This window comes from Mytilus galloprovincialis, chromosome 10 (assembly GCF_965363235.1).
Source record: "Mytilus galloprovincialis chromosome 10, xbMytGall1.hap1.1, whole genome shotgun sequence".
Taxonomy (NCBI): Eukaryota; Metazoa; Mollusca; class Bivalvia; order Mytilida; family Mytilidae; genus Mytilus; species Mytilus galloprovincialis.
Window position 1 is genome coordinate 76,802,716 of NC_134847.1, and position 15,241 is coordinate 76,817,956.

General features: G+C 31.0%; 1 long non-coding RNA gene across 3 annotated transcripts in view; it reads right to left on the minus strand.

The window, feature by feature from the left end:
* Positions 1-15,241, minus strand: part of LOC143048426 (uncharacterized) — a 314,127-nt gene that overhangs the window by 102,991 nt on the left and 195,895 nt on the right. For 2 of the 3 annotated variants that reach the window (XR_012969824.1, XR_012969822.1), the window contains one exon: positions 2,351-2,408. This is a non-coding gene — a long non-coding RNA (uncharacterized LOC143048426). The remainder of the gene's footprint in view (positions 1-2,350; positions 2,409-15,241) is intronic. The other variant, XR_012969823.1, reaches the window with a different exon arrangement.

Consider the following 15,241-nt stretch of genomic DNA (forward strand, 5'->3'; position numbering starts at 1 on the left):
TTGGTAATCTAAATGTATATGTTTTATCCTAGTTATCTTCAATTTTATAAGTCATATTTTAAATTGTGACACATGCAATTATAGAACAATCGGACGTATTTGACAGTACGACAGACGATATTCATGCCATCCACTAACTCACCTGCAAACATACAAACAAAGACAACAGTGTATAACAACACATGACCGAGGTAGCAAGCTGACTTTGTACACGCACGTTTACAACGTATGAACGCAATAACTACCTCTATAAAACTGAGCTATAATGAACTGTTATATATGTAGGAGGTTTAGTAAGCTCAGTAAACAGGTTAATTTCTAAAAAATCAACAAATGCAGATATCAGGTAAGAAATATGACAATAGTTATCCAGTCGTTAAATCGATTCATTAAGTCAAACGTTTAGTTTTGCCAGGATTCATTGAATTCCACTTTTTCTTATTTACCTCGGTTGTCGGTAATTTTATTTATACTAAGATTACAAATCTAGGCCGTGTGTCTTTACAGTTCAAAAATATAATAAAAAACTGCACAGTGCAGCTAGAAAAAGGTTGACAGTTTTTGAACTTTGCAATGCTTAGAAACTTTCAAAAACCTCACACATGATAATATTGTTCTACATTAACATAACTTGACAATGTCAACCGATTTAGTACATTGTATTATTAATTATGTCAATTTATTATTTTTAGATTTGATTATCATCATTATTTTTTAATGTTCAATGCTATAAAAGTTATCATTTGACAGGGTTATCTGCAAAGTAGGAAATACTTATTTTGTTGACACTTTTATTTTTACTGAGTGTCAAATGTATCCGATTTTGTATCCCTACACTAATAAAACAAAAAATACCTCTGATAAATTGTGTGCGATATACATTAACCGCGATGTTCTTTCTTCATCATGATATTGGCTCTAGAAGGGACAATAATATATAATTAAAAATTCATTTCAAAACTGTCATGTTTAGGGCCCTTTATAGCTTGCTGTTTGGTTTGGGCTAAAGCTTTGTGTTGAAGGTCGTACTTTGACTTACAATGATTAAATTTTACAAATTGTGGCTTGAATGAGAGAGTTGTCCCATTAACACTCATTTTACATCATCATGTTTCTATTTGCAAATTCATTTGAATTCAAAATGTTAACCATATCATCTATGATATGCTAAAGATTAAGTTTGCAATCTATGCATCTTCTTTTGAATTTCATAAATTCTATGAATTCCGTTTGTATTTATTACGTTTCACACCTTTTCGATATCAAAAGTAATTGAAGTCATATTAACTGTGTAATTCATCTTTGAGTAGAAGCTTTTTTATTCGACATAATTCAATTCATTTTGAATGTTTAAACAAATGAGTCATTTAAATTGAAACTGAATGATCTGACTGAATTATCAAAACAAATTTCAGTTTAATATTCTAGTAACGCATTTGAATCCTTGACGGCGAAGACCGTTATAATGACACTTTTCCAAAGATTTACCAAAGATGTTTGGATTTGCTGCGGTGAAATAAATAGGTGGACATCTACTGTATACATTGAATGAAGTAGCAGCATGACAAAAATTAATAAAAAAAGAATATATAATAACAATACGTGAGGCAGTTGTGCTTTTTCTTCTTGAATATTCTTTTTGATAAGTGGTTTGATACAATCGACAACTTGTATGTTAATCTTACCGCTTATATCTATACATAAAAATAGAATGTAAACGCAATGGAATGAATTAGCATTGTAACATAGAAACTAGTAAATCATCAAGTCATACGTCTTTTTGTAATGCAAGGAGACATTCAACCTTGTAGACATTTGTTTTAATCACTATAACTAAATTCAACTCAGACAAAAGTAAATTATACGGGAGTATTGTTAGATAAACATCCTCATGAGTGCATATAGGTTACATTCATAGAATTTATACACTCACACCATTAATGTCTTTATTCACTTATTTGCAAAACATGCAAAAGGGTTTAGCTTACCATAGTTTGTTTAACAAATCTCATGTCTTTTAACCCGACTATTTTTGAAAGTTTCGTGTTTTTGTTTTATTTGCAAACAATGCATAAACAAGAATTTGACAGACTTTAAGAGTAAATTAGAATAGTAGTAACGGGTAAATGAGGAAGAGGCAAGCAATCGCACTAATTCAGTTCGAATATCGTTGGTAGAATGCAGAAACATCTACTGAAGATATATATAGTTTTGACCAGTTTTGAAGTTAATAAAGTAGATCTAAAAATTATAGGACACTTACTGAGTAAACTCATATGAAAAGTAAGTCAGCTATCTAATCTTCCAATGTATTTTCTCTGAACTTGAATGAAATGCTATAGAAAAAAACTTACCACAGCTAGTATCAGATGCATGGCGTCATAGAATAATCCAATAGTTCATTTTCCCTAAAATACATTTAAGAGAGTTTTATTCTCATTTTGTGTTACATTGCTACGAAATGCAATCTACCAAATATAATTTTTAGCAAAATTATGCATCAGCATCACGAAACAAGTTAAAGAAATTAAGGTAACTTTTGTTTCAAATCATCATTTATATGAAATATACATCCAGCTATTTTCGTAAGTGAATTGTTATCTGTTTGAGCATTTACTAACCACATCAACCAGTATTTGCAAATACAAAATGTTAAGGTGGCAAAGCTAGTTTTCCTAAACTGGGTGTTGAGATTTTTGCACCGTTAACATAATTGACAGCAATCAGAACGCTAAAAAATATATATAATGTCATCGCTACGGTCATATATATATATATACTTTGCGTATTAAACTATATGAATAGTTTAATTTATACTAATATCTTGTAGAACTGATAAGCAATAGGCTTAATCAATTTGAAAGGGGTGAAAAAAGCAAGTGTAATTCTATTGAGATGTTTAACGTCCTTTTATCATTCTCTGTACACTGTTTGCCAGCTAGGATTTTGAAATAAAGGTCGCGTCGTGTGCTGTTTATATGCCTTTTTTGCAAAGAAGTTTAGAAAACCTCTTCAAACTGCATGTATGTCTACATATCTGTTATAATGTTATGATCTGCGTTTATAACGTTCCTCCTGTTATTAAGTTCTTTTTGAGGTTATATCGTTATTTCTGTTGTTATTTTTGTATCTAATTTATTGTCGTTTTCGATATTTTACCAATATTTTCTTCCTGAACCTATACTGGTATATCTGCTATTATGTTAATATTTGGGATTATATCGTGATTGCTGTGTTTATATTATTTGATGTTTTACCGTTATATTGTTTATAGCATATCATCTGATGTTACACTGTTATGTCTTTTATTATGTTATTATTTAAGGTAATACTGTCATATATGTTGTGATTTTTTATCAGGGGATATATAGTTATTTCTGTTTTCATAATTATATTATTTCAACCAAGAGCAATCGTTATTTTTATTATTTTATTGGTATCTTAGTTTTGTATTACTTATTACCTCATGATGGTGTCCGTATGATTTCTGATATATTATCCAACGCCACCAATGTTTCAATGTTTTTTATTTGTTTTGATATAACACATACATTTAATAGCAATTGCCTTATTTTTTTTTAACAACTATTAGTTAACTAAACATTGGTATACTTCAATAACCACATAATAATCTTAATTCCTCTGAGTTCATTATTTATGTGATTTTACTTTTTACAAGGTTTAAGCTGTATTGTGTATGCATGTTCGTATGTCACATTATGTATATACATAATTTATACGAATTTGAGAAGGGACTTAATTTGTTAACTACATCGACAGATCAGTTGAAGTAGGAAAACACCAGTCAATTGTTACTACAACCTAATAATTTCAAACTTTCTGCGTAGAACTCACAAAGGAGAAGGGGTATAAAATTGTATTTAAAATATGTACAATGTATGTTAGTATTTCAATTAAAAGAATTTACGCCAGATTTGCCAGCAAATATGCATATTAATCATTCTAAATACCAAACGAATTTCATTCGTATGAAAAAGAGGCAAAAAATACCAAAGTCAAATTCCTAGTCGAAAACGAAATGACGTTCGTAAATGCATATGAATGAGGACAACCTTATAACAAACATTCTACAAAAAGTAACACAAATTTTACGGACTAAACAGGAGTCTGACCAGAGCACAAGGATTATATCATTTGCTCTGAAAGGGTAAACATATCCGATTCAACATGTGGCTCCCGCTGATTGCTCACGTAAGTATGAAAACCATAATCATACATGTCTTAAACTTCAATTCATCATGCATGTATGTTTATATTAAATATTTTAGATGAATATCAACGAGATTGTAACCCTCGACACCATACAAAAAAGGTCTAAACGTCTTTTTAACTCGGAAGCAACTGTGAAATTGTCTGAGATTTTAAACAAATTGTCCGGTTTTTTTACAAAACATATGAATAAGAGAAAAGGTATTCTAGACTTTAAAAAAATGACTTTTTCTAGTTTATAACTGTAATAAAGTGAAGGACAATATTATATATTCCAAATAAGTCGAAAAAAACATATTACTACGTTTATCAAAATGAAGCTTTTTTCAACTTAATGCAAATTTTCTTTTCGAAGAGCGTCCTACAACTATTTTCCAGTGTTCATTTTGAAATTACTTTATCTTTAACAAAATGATGTTTAGAACATAACATGTAGTGCAGGGAACTCATATTCATTTTAACTTCATTTCATGCTACCTTTGATTTTACAGTTAATAGTATTTTTTGTGGAGAACTCTGGAGATTGTAAAAAGGAGTAAGAAACCTAATAGACAGTAGTGAAGAATCAGAAAAATACTATATTACAACAGATATTCTACGAAAAGAGGCCTGCCTCCACCTCATAAATACAAATCCATTAATAAAAAAAATTGGATAAAATTTCATAATCAACAATGAAATGAATAGTTCATTAGCCTAAATATGATCATTTAGAAATAATAGAAAAATACTTAATGTGAAAGTTATATGCTATTATCAGCTAGATTGTCTAGTGATTCGAACGACACCAGGAACAATATTGTAACGTATTGATTGATATTCATATTTTCCATTTTTTGGCTCTTTTCTTTTACCGAAAGAAAGTTCTCATGGTGTTTAGTTGATCAATTATTATATAGGCATATTCAGACTCCTCCTCACAGTAGTAGCATTTAGTCATTTTCGGGTTCTATTTTTTAAACAATAAAATAAATAATACAAGATACGAGAGAAATAGATAATAAATATCTCGGATGAAAACTCTTTTAAAACAAACATATATCTTACTTTAAGCCCCAGTCCAACTAGACCACGATCGCACTACGCTCATCGTGATCTAATATAAATTCAGATCGTGGTGAGGTCACGGTATGAGCGGAATAAAGAAAAAACGGGACAAAAGATACAAGAGGGATATTAAACCTCATAGATCAAAAAGAAAATTTTAACACAGAATAGCAACGAATACCTAAAATAATAGAAAAGTATTTTTTTCTTTTGTAACAGTACGAAATATGTGCAAACTACGTGATCAATTAAGTGCTGAGCTATTGTAAATTATGTACAAGCCAATTGTTAATTTGATTTCACACTTTAACAAATCATCGTAGTAATAACGTTTATAACAAAAAAAGTGAAATCGTAATACTTTAAATCGAGAACAAATTCAAAAAGGGAAAATATATATGTCAATGTCTAAATTGCTCTTAGTGAACGTAAAAACAAGGTAGAAAGAGTAAAATTGGGTATTTGAAAAAAACTAAGGAACTAAGATATATAAATATAAGAAAACACAAAATAGCTGCTGTCGAAGGGCGCATGGGCGTTTCATCTACAGCAGAATCATTAGTGACGCTGGAATCAAAAACAGTAAAAAGGCTGAAAAAAGTACGAAGTTCAGGAGCAATGAGGACCAAAATTCCTAAAAATTTTGCAAATACAGCTAAGGTAATTTATTCCTAGTTTAAAAAAAAAATAAAGTTTTGAAAACAATAAATTTGTAGTTATGACCATATCAGTGTTAACTCATGTCAAAGCAGAAGTGTTGACTCATAGACTGGTGAGACCAAACGAGGTATAAAACTCCACCAGCATTGTCATTGACCAAGTGGTTATAGATATACTCATCAAAGATACCAGCATTGAAATTTGGTATTTGCGCCTGACGCGCGTTTTGTCTCCAAAAGACTCATCAGTGACTCGCGAATAAAAAAAATGTACATTGTCCTTTAAAATGCATAACCAAATAAGTTAATAAGTCTATGTACAATGAATAAGAAACCAAAAACGTTAGGTTGATTATTTTTAATGTAATGAATGAAAAGAGATTAATTTGAGATTTCGAATTGGGAATGTGTCAAAAGACAACATCCCGACAATAGAGCAGACAACATCCGAAGGCCACCAAGGGTCTTCAATTTACCTTTTAAGATTAAAATTCTTTATTTAACACCAGACATATTAAGTGTACAAAAGGACTTGTTATTGAAGATTAATTAAATCAAGATCACAGTTTCAAATCATCAGTAATAAGAATGACATTTCAAAGTTTATATCGTCTTACTTTTTATCAGCAGAAACCTGATTAATCAGATATTGGATGGAATTATTAGAATGATAATTAGTAGATTACAACAAAAATCCTAACAACTTTCAAACGTGTTAAGGTAGAAAAATAGAAAAGATACAATTCCATTAAAGTTTAATATACTAAATTTAGTCCTTGTATCTATGATGAGTTTATTTACAACCACTGGGTCGATGCCACTGCTAGTGGAGATTTATTTCCCCGAGCGTATCACAAGCCCAGTAGTCAGCACTTTTTGTGCTGACATGAATTGTCATTGATATGGTTATATTTGAAAATTTACTGTTTTCAAATTTTTGAATTTTGTGAAATACTAAGGCTTTTCTACCTCAGACATAGATTACCTTAACTGTATTTGGCAAACCTTTTATGAATTTTTGTCCTCAATGCTCTTCAACTTCGTACTTTATTTGACCTTATTAACTTTTTTGGATTCGAGCATCACTGATGAGTCTTTTGTAGACGAAACGCGCGTCTGGTGTATATACTAAATTTAGTCCTGGTATCTATGATGAGTTTATTTATACATTGTTTATACTTATTGACTTTGGTCACTAATTCTCTTTTGAGTAGTTTCAATCTTAATTTAGAGTGGAAGGTAAAAGTTTTGACCGCAGCACGTTTTATAATTTCTATTTTTTATACGTCGGCGCAGTGTATAGTCGTGAGATACTGGGAACACTCATTATAACGTAACCTGTTTTCAAAAAGCATGTGCATGTACTAATATCATGATCAAACAGCAGAATCGAATATAAGTGCCAATAATTTATTAAGGTACAATGTTCTTTATTTTGATACGTATAACCACCTCGTCTGGTCTAAAGCCATCGAGAAATTTTGTTACCATGCATATCTATCTATTGCTATTTTGAGATGACGTCTAAACGGTTACGAAATTAATTCTATTCTTAGAAAACACACATTACTATCCATGTCTTCTAACTGTTCTTGTGCTTAATATATAAAATTGTAAGGTATATTTATGTTCTTCAGTAATATTTTTTTTATATATGAAAGCAATTTGTTATTAAAACTTTGTGTACCAAGTTAAATTTTATTTTGTTCTTCTAGTAAATACTTTTATTTTATATTAAATATTACGAAGCCATTCTAATACAGATATTGGCAAAATGTTATATAATGTTGAAAAAAATAAAACTTTTGTTGTTACTTTACAAAATGTAAATCATGTTAACATCATCCAAAGCTAATCAGCACACTTCAAGACCTGAAAAGCACCATTGATAGGTTTCTATTAATGTCGCAAATCTTACAATTTTGTCTATCATAAGATAAAGACAGCATGATTTATCAAAGATATCTACAGGAGATGTCAGATAGGAAGTCGACTTCATTTAGAGAGTAAATAAAATCAAATCTGTTGGAATTCCTTGGCTATATTTTTTAAGCATGAATAAAAGAAAATGTAGATATCATTGAAATAAAAATCCGGACTGTATAAAAGCCAATAGACATCTATCAAACAAGTAACTTACAGTTTTAATAACGATTTATCAGACAATAAGAACACGGAACAATCGAGTGTGTCTGTACTTTAAAATTGACATTTGCAATTCGAATAGGGCTATATCCATAAATTAATGGCGTCTTTTGCAGAGCTAGAAGACTTTATTTTGAAAGGCTTCTTTTCTGCTCCTTCACATACGAAAATCTAAAACAATGTATGAAAAGACATATATATACACAAAGAAAAAAGTTAAGCACTCCTTTGAAAATTGAAAATTTTATTCACACTCTGTGAACATGGTACGAAGACGAATATCAGAGGCTCAAAGAAGGCAGATTATGGGCATGCGGTCATCAGGGTGATCTTATAAAGCTATTGGAAGTCAGATGGGCTACCATTATACTGTAGTCAGCAGACTGGTGCAGAAACAAATACAAACAAATCACGTTAAAGACTTGCCACGATCCGGTAGACCATTTGTAACATCGCAGCGTGGCGACAAAGCATTGCAACGCCTGGTTAGACGAATGCCATTCGCAACAAGTTCTGTTCTGAAAAGAGAATGGTTACCTCATAGACAGATATCAACAAGAATCTTAAGGAACCGGTTAAAATCAGCAGTACTGAAGTCAAGAAAGTTAATAAGATGTCCCATGTTAACTGACTGACATCAACAACTGCGTTTTGCATGGTGCTTAGCTCGTCGTGGTTTGAACTGGCGCAAGATCCATTAATCAGACAAGAGCCGTTTCTTCTGCATGTAACAGATGGAAGATTGAGAGTTTGGAGACTTAAAAATACAATTTAGCCAAAGGAACATCAAATCAACTATTCCTTACGGTTGAGGCTATGTGATGGTATGGAGATGCATCTCTCATGACTGAAAATTGGACTTGGTCATTATACAAGGAAGCCGTAATAGTGATCAATACATGAGAGAGGTCTTCGGTCAGAAGTTGTACCTCATTTTAATAACCATTCATTAGCTGCAAGACGTAGGTTATGGATGAAAACGCTAGGCCGCATCGTTCAAGGGCGATTACCGCATTTCTGCAAGGCGAAGCAGTAGCTGATATTCAATGGCCTGTCATGAGCCCGGATTTAAATCCGATAGAGCATATTTGGGACATGCTAGGCCGTCGGGTTCAGGCAACTGAACCACATGTACCAAATCTAAGTCAGTTCGAAGCAGCGTTGCACCGGGAATGGCGGCATATAGCACAGCAAGAATCCGACGGCTAACTGGAGGGATGAGACGCAGGGCTGAGACCTGCATCCAATCAAGTGGTGGTTTCACCCGATATTGAATACTGAACAATTGATAACGTTGACAGACTTATAATGGACGTTTTCTAAGCAAAATGACATAAGTATCGTGCATAACGAACTCAGGTCCTGTTACACATTAAAGCCGAGGAAAACACACCAACTATAAGAGAAAATCAAAGGAATAACAGAAACACTATCATGTTACAAAAAACAAACGCCAACATATATAGTTACAGACAATACGATCACAACAGCCATCTTTTTGTCATATATATATTTATTTTTAGTAAAATTTGTTTAATTTGTTTTTCTTATAAAAACAACAAAATCAGTATCATCTGAAAGTTTTCAGTGACATTGATTGATATCAAACTAATATGTATAGAGTAAACAAATTACCTCTAGAAAGATGATATTTTTAGTGTAAATTTCTGGACATAGTTTACAGAAAAGCAACTTGGACGCATTAAATTATTAAACGTGTTGTTTCCAATCTTTTACAAAAAATCGATAAAAAAACTCAATTATAAAATCTGCAGTTCAATAATATCCTATTATGTATATTTTTTACAAGACGTGCAAGTTTTAAATGTAGCAACTCCATTTTTCTTTCGATTGCACACTATCCTAATTGTTTTAGAAAGTATTCCCAGTGGTTTAATAATATTACAAACAATTCATATATTTCACTAACAATGCAATTATACATAGCTCAGGAAAAAAGATCAAAGGAGTATATAGTATAGAGAATTTATCTAGTGTAAAAAAGAATCATAATTCTAGGTACCTAAATAAAAAAACAGACTGATCAGACATACAATTATATCGCGTAAAACGAATAACAAGGGATTTGAGATTATTGAACTTGTCTGTGGAGTTGGTCCTTTACGATAATGATATAGAGTTGACAGTTTTCTAATATATTTCCAAAACGTACTCTAAAATTCAACGTTAAAAAACTAAGCAATTACTAAGTAATAAATTTTCCCACTTCAACAGGCAAAACCTTTTTTCAATAAACTCTTTTCTGTTACTCCCAGTTGGTTGTCAAGAGTACAGCATTCCTACATATCTAGGTATACTTTGCTTTCAAATGATTGGATTAGATCGTTCCTGATTTAGTTAAACAGCAAAACGCATCGCGGAAATGCATGAAAGCTTTAGTTTAGACATCAAAAACGATGTCATCTGTTCTATTATCATTTAATCCACCCCGAGCTAAAGTATAAATGTTTCTCAAAATAATTTGCCCAAACACATCTAAGTTTGATTTTACACACATATATAATGTTGATCTATGTCTCTGTTTGGCAATTGTATTATTACTGCATCTCTCCAATTGAGAGGGTTATTCTTGAAAATAGATAGAAACTTGATTTGTCAAGAGCAATCAGTGCAACAATCATTGATGGTTACGACTATATTGCAAACATTTGGAAACGTTTTACACATCAACTTTCACTTTTATTATTTCTTCAGAGTTAATATTGGTAATTCCTTAAAAATATGTAACTATCTTAGAAAGTCATTTATAAATTAATGTATAAAAGAAAAAATTGACATCAAGTTTGGAAAAGAAAAAAATACAGTAAATCACAAACTGAACACAAAATTAGATCTCTTTTTTTTTAATTTTCATTTTTTCACACTGAAAACAGCTGTCAATGTGTTTTGTAGCTTTTATCAACAACTCATTTCAAAGATTGTTAAAACAATTAATGACCTAACTTAATCTTCGACAATAATGAAATGAAAACTAAGTCATTTAGTACGTGTTGAATTGATGCAAGCTTCGAACTGCACTCGGAACACCAGAGCAGCCCAGATTCATGCAAACATTACGCAACATTGAATTTAAAGAGGTAAACAAACTTAATTTCATGGTCAAACTGCTACTTCAGTATACATGATTGTGGTCAGGGATTAGTAGATGCAAAAAAATAACAATATATGTACAACATGCAATGCAGTCATAATATTAACGATATTATTTAGATGTATATTCTTGTAAGTACTTTATCCCTATCTGAGCTCATGTAGAGATATATGATATATTTAGTGTTTCCCTGTAGATTTTGAATTAGTCATATATTCAAGAATATCAATGATATCGATACATTATATTTCAAATTTCTATCTACGTTAGTTTTCGATATAGACAATTTAGTTTTTCTCTTGTTTCATCTGTCATCGATGTCGATATCCAACATAATTATTTCGAGTGTTATTTATGTATTTTGATTAATTTGTGAAATTAGTAATGTTATAAGAGGATTTACTATTTCAAATGAGAACTTACAACCGGACACACAAAGGAAGAGGGTATAAACAGCTATAAGTCACAATACGGCCTTCAAAGATTAATCATTAACACATGTACAAACAATGTAGGTTAAAATGTCAATAGTTCAGATGGGAAAACAAACAGACTTTATAATGTAAAAGTAATATTAAGAAAAGAAATACGGCAGACAACAGCCATCACTGATTGAAAGAGCGTCAAAGTTTGAACATTCGCATAGAAATAATGGCGGGATTAACCATGATGTTGCTTTCAATCTAGGACATCAGGGTGTATAGCATCAAAACATCAAAAGATCGACACAGAGCACAAAAACAACGAAAGATAAAACAACAAAGTAACCAGCGATCTCGAGCTGTTAAATCATATTAGAAAAAACACCAACATGTATTTCCAATAGAAAATAATTTAGGGAGGTGATACTATGACCGATGTTTATAGTCACAAACTAATACTATGAAGAATTGACAATTAATTACTTTTCAGTCAGCATCTCACCCTTTATCGATGTTTATTTTATTTTTTAATTTAATCAGCTGGATATGTCATTGTCTTCAATTTTTATAAAAATATAAATTGCGATATCGGAATCTATTTTGCACGAATAAAAGATCAATGGTATTTTTTGGAGGAGAGAAGCCATCAATCAAAATAGTTTTGAAATGATTTTGAAATCGAAATCTGGATTTGTCATTGACATCTATAAAAAGGAAACAATCTAGTTAAGGAATGACTGTAATATTTTTTTCTGTCTATGAAGAAATAACATAAAAAAATTATTGCACACTGAATACGCGCGTAGCGGGTTATTTAACAGTGTGCACCACATTTTTTATGTTATTTCGAATAGACAGAAAAAATAATACAGTCATTTCTTATAATTTAATTCTAAATTCTATTTTAACCGTAGAAAACCATGAAAAAACGTTGACGACGTCACGGTCACACGACTAAATTATGTCTATGGGCTCATAACAAAATAACATCAGCCAATCAAAAGACGCATTACATCCAAAATTAAATTATTAACTTTCAGTGGTCAATCTGAAACTTGTTGTAAAGAATATTATCGTTTTGATGTAATGAAAAAAAAAAAAAAAAAAAAAAACACGGTTCAAACTTTATTCTGTCGAAGCGCGTTCTTATATTCACCATCATGAATCCGAACAAGGAACATTGAAGAGCTACATGTTTGTTACTAAAAAAGAGTCCAAAAAATAAGCATGTATTTATCTCATTTCATCTATGCATGAGTCAGTTGAAATATTATATTTTGATTTTTTTTTGTATCGCTCTGCATATCTGAGTGTATTAGAATATAAAAAAATGAATATATTTCGAAGGGAATTTTATAAGAAAACATGTGATAAAAAAGTATGAAAATATAAATTGGAATAGCATTATATTTCCTCAATATATTTACAGTTTTAAGGTCTTTTTATCGTATAGCTGTTCGATGGTTCCGATTTTTAACCATTATCAGATTTCGTTTTCGAGCGTTCCAGATTAAGGTCACTCCAGAAAAGCGCCTCAGACGTTTGAAGCTTATAAAGTGTTGTTTTTAAGTTTCTTTAACTATCCTTGACTAAGACTGTGTATACAATGCTACGTTGTATGTTAAGTTGATTGGCGGGAATGTACACACATTAAACAACCTGCTGTGCATACTTAAATTCAGATTTTCGAAATAAAATATTTACTATCGGAAAATCAAGTCTATATATTTCTTTTATATATTGTATTATATTTACAGTCATCATTTTCTCAAACTCAAAAAAAAAAAAACAAAAACAAAAACAAAGTCGATAATAATCCATGAAAAATTTATATTTTTGTCCATAGTAAAACATTCTACAGATAATTCAAATGTGTCTTAATTACTAGAGCATTACGAAAAATCTACAGGAGTATTAACTGAGTCTTCTTCTATCAATTCACATACCAAATAGATTGATAAGAATCATGATCAAAACATTAATACAAACAAACGAAACCTAAAGATATATATACTGAACGACTTTAAAAACGCAACACTCATTTTGTTGATTTTTTACAAAATCTTGTTTGATTCGATACCAATTACTTTTCATGCTTACCATACTTCTTTCTCTTTACAAAAAATCAACATCTGACTAACCAGTGGTTATGGAACATATCGAATTTTTGAAGTCGCACGAATTTCTTAAAGTGAAATTTGGAACTAATAAAATATTGTTTCTGTTTTTTTTTGCTCTGTGAAACACTTCTTCCTTGGCCACACTTAAATCAGTTTTAAAATGTTGCATCTCCATTATTGCCAAGACTGAGGAATATAAAACTGAATCAGCCCAAAGAATACAGCAAACAGGAAAATATAAACGTGCTGCAACCATATTGTATGACTTTGAAAACTCGTCTTACTGTCCTGACGACAACGATACAGGTAGACAGGATTTGTACAACGTGTAGTGACAATGCAGCGTCAGTAGACTTTGATTACGCAACATCATTTGCCAGACATGTTTACGGCCGCAACGTCAACTGCTTATCAAATTGCCGAATGTCATTGCATACAGTTTCATGCAATAAATGTTTCCCATCAACTGAACTGTTAAAAAATCGACTAAAGGAAAACATTAAGACCCTTAATTTTCAACCGCATTATTGCAAAAACCCACTTAATGGGTTGAACAAATGCAAATTCAGAAGGTTTTAAACAGAACCCAAAACATGTCAGACAGAATTTGTTGACCTTTCTGACAATTATTTTGGCGTTTTTAACAGGCAGTCTCTGCTTTTTACGGTGACACATTCATTCAAAAATAACAACTCAATAATCTAGTTTTGTGTTTCTAAAGTCGGTCAGTATAGTTAATTGCACGTGTTGTTTTTCTTATCGTCAAATTACATTAGGGAAGTATAATACACCCTACGATTGTTATCATTGGAAATAATTCAATTTTTAAATCATCGTAATTCTTTCTTTGGAGTTAAGGGGGATTGCGGTTATAAATCAATTTTTTTCTAATACAGGATTTCGCTATTTTTTTCTATAAATAAATTTTATCCTATACCTAATAGAAAAATAAAATAAAATATGGGGTCATCGTTCATTTAAGCTCACAATCTGCCTCCGAAAGAAGCATACTAATTTGTTAATGTCCTTGTTTTTTTGTTGAACTAATATGAGAAATGAAGGTAAATCGAAATAAAAAAGAACAAAATTACAGATATCGCTTAAATTTTACAATTATTTCGTTTATGTACAGCTTATTTGAAAACAATGATAAACAATATAGGTCACCGATGAGTTAAACAAGATATTTCAATTTTAATGCAAAAAAAATGGCTTTTTTGCACCAAGGGAGATAATTTGGAGCTTTTCAATAATATTTACATTTTAAAAGTCATCTGGGGCCAAACTAAATCGGTTTTGGGGTGGTTTTTTTAGCAAATTTTAAATTCAAGAGTCTATCTAAAAATGAGGGTACTTTCTAAAAAAATGAGGGTACTATTTATATGGCCTTCCAAATACCGTTTCGATCCCTAACATCACTGAAGAGACATTTATTGTCGAAATCCGGATCTGTTGTACTAAATAAATATTGACACCGTATGTTTGTGGCATAACATCGTGGCCACA